Below are 3,419 nucleotides of genomic sequence, written 5' to 3'. Positions count from 1 at the left end.
CCGAATCAAGACCGAACTCTTGTTTACTAGCTTTTGTTTTAAATAGTTGTGTTTACTAGTTTTGTTTAAAATAGTTAATAAACATGTTTAGGAAAGATTTGAACCTTGTAACTTCTAAAACCATTTTTATAGTTCTATGGTATTTGGGTATGTGGCAACCATCCTGGGTATCATTCCGAGTCAAGGACCGAACCAAAACAGAACTCTACCGAGTTCACTTGCTTATGACACACAAGTGTGTTTTTGGCCACTGAAACTCATCTTTTCTTCAAGAATGTATTTTAAACTAATTTTAAGTATTTTACCAAATTACTTGGTGTGTCGGAATCTAACTTGATCTTATAACAAGTTTAGGCCGGTGAAACCAAATACTTACTTAACGGACATTAAGGTTCTTCACAATAGAACTATATACTTGGTTAAGTCTTTTGATTTTATTGAGTTATCTCAAAATATTTTGGAAAGTTAACTTTGAGTTTAGTTAATTATCTAGACCCAAATTAACAAATCCGAACACTCGATTAAAACCTTGTTTTGGTATTTATATAACCAAGGGTCTTGCACTAGTGCATTATAACCCACATAAGTTACTTAACATAGGTTGAGTAATATTTATGAATGAAATACCAAGACCCGGTTTCGAGTAAACTTACTTTTTAGAACTTGTCTTTAATTTCCCAAATATTTACATTTTAAACCATAGGCTTCCTTTATTTACTTTGCTTGTCATATTTTACTTTAAACCCTTCCAAGACTACCTACTAACTTAAGACCCGTTTAATCTAGGTCTTGCTCGTTAAACCCGATCTCAGATTATTCACGAATCAATCTTTCAAGTTACTTAGGTAACGTGAGTACATTTCATCCCCCGTTTTCACTTTTATATTTTGGGGGTAACATGCATACTTATTCAAACGAAGATGATTTATTATACTCATTTCTCAAACCACAAACTTTAGGGTGTATGATACTAGAATATTTGCTCTATTGTGTGTTATATGTCTCATATGCTTTACGTGCACGAATGTTTATTTTTATATTGTTGTTGAGCCTTATTAAGTATGATAATACGCTCCCCTAACTACTTAGCCTTCTGCTAGTAGAATAGGGCCTCATTATCCAAGTATGTCGGTTGTTACCGATTAGAAAGGATCCTCATTTGCATATGTTTTATATACCATGATTGATGCTTTTGTTTATAGTCTCATATACGTTTGTGGATTTCGCTCATATTATATATACTCAAAACTATGAAATTGCTCACCAACATAGGTGTTGACAAAATATTATTTTATGCATTGTTACAGGTTTGATTATTACTTGAGTTGGAATTTCGAAGACATCATTCTATTTGATACCGCTAGGTTATTAGAGAATGGACAATATCTATTTCGTATATTTTGGTGTTTATTTGTATGAACAATATGTGTTACTTTGATGATTGAATGAAATTAATGAGTTGATTAAATATTGTCACTTTAATAGTGTCTTGTGTTCTTGGGCAATCCGTTTCACCCCGGCATGTTCCGCCTCCTTTGGTCGAGGTGTTACAGTTTAACAGTTTATATTATATACTTGTATACTTTACTTGAATACATGTCGGAGAGGTCCAACATATTCACAGACTAGTATGATCTTACGCCCGTCGTGTTAGCCATCGTTCAGTTCATCTAACATCGAGCTTACTGACAACATACTTACTTGCTTATTGGTTAAATTGTTTATCTCACATGACATTTGCTCTTTTATTTATTATTATATAATCATGAAAAACTGGTGTTTTACTCACTCAACCGAGTGTTGACAAAATTATTGTATTTTTAACGCATTTGCAGGTAATCGTGTGATATGATTATCAAGCTAGCTTTGAAGAAAAACTTCGGATTGCATGGCAGAGAAAATAAACAAGATTATGGACGTTGATATATTTGTTTTGTCTTAATTATTTGGGTTATGGAATTTGTATTCGACGTTTTTGATTATTTAATTAAATTTAATAGATAATATGTCACATTTAATATTGCATGATAGTACCTTGAGAGCTGTGAGCAATCAGCTCAGCCCCGGCATTTCCACTGAGGTTGGGGTGTGACAGTTATGACACCTCTGCTATAACTATGACCGATGTTTGCAATCATAGGTTCCAACCGCGTAACCATCGCATCACGAAGGCAGGTACGTTATAATTATCTTTGTTTTCCTTTACATATTCAGTTTGATTGAACACACTGAGACAACTATTAACTCTTACTGAACAAAGGTTAAGCCTAAGTTATTTTGATGGATTTTAAGACCTTGCTCACTAAATTCACCATGTTATCTTATTTTGAATGTTACGTTAGCTTATTTAATAATACGGTATTAAACTCATGTTTTCTTCATGTATAGACTTTACATAATACATAAAAGTGATTACATCATCGTTGTGATATTCGTCTTAGAAACCTCTGAATATTTATATTCTACATATTTACTCATTTGAAAAAATGAGGAATGGTTACTATGTAAATGAGCCTCATGCATAATTAGTTTGGCCTGCGCTAATATCATGTTACCCCCACACATCCTAGCGTCATTGTATATCATTTCATTAACTATCTTTTAAAGTTCCTGCTTTTTACCGTATTTACTTGCAAGCTTGTGTTAGTCACAATTTGTCCTCCAAGGGGGGTGCTTAAAAATTTATATGTTCATCTTCTTACTAGATAAACTTAAATATACGGTGTAATATGCGTTACCAACCAACATAAAGTGTATAGCGTATATTTTTCATCCTAGAGTACTGCCCCAATTATAGTTTCGGCATTATAATATCATGTCTATGTTTCCAACTTGCCCATTAACTCACCCCTCAAATCAATGTAGTATTTATGACTTCCTATTATGGATCCCCATATAACTATTACAAAAGAGGCCATCTCTAAGGTACATCTCCGTATGCTTATTATAATATGTATAACAACTTTACTTTAAACCCTACGACCACATCATAACAATGGCTGCTACTTCACAATTACTGAAAGGCCTGACATACCCTCCTAGCTAGAGTATGATAATATTGGTTACTTCAACAATTGTTATAATCAGGATGATGAGCCCAATGATATGCATTGTAAGGCCTCGCTCCTGGTGCCCTACTTTGGACGTTAGATTTACTCAATAACACAGTTCTAAATATCATAGTTAATTAAATTTTCACGGAATAATAATAATAATAATAATAATAATAATAGTCAACCATTCATTACAAACATTCGTAACTTGTCTTTTAAAACATAACATAAATAATAATATCAAAACATCATGACAAATCTTCAGATGCCAGCCTTTTCGAATCCTGTCATGTGTCTCTTTCAAGCCAGTTGTCTCAGTCAAATAACCTGCGTGCATACTAGTTAATCAGACGACAAACAATATAT

Source organism: Bidens hawaiensis, unplaced genomic scaffold (genome assembly GCF_021521415.1).
Source record: "Bidens hawaiensis isolate Kalapana, Puna unplaced genomic scaffold, B.hawaiensis_p1.1 tig00023053_1, whole genome shotgun sequence".
Classification (NCBI taxonomy): domain Eukaryota; kingdom Viridiplantae; phylum Streptophyta; class Magnoliopsida; order Asterales; family Asteraceae; genus Bidens; species Bidens hawaiensis.
This window is presented reverse-complemented; position numbering follows the sequence as displayed.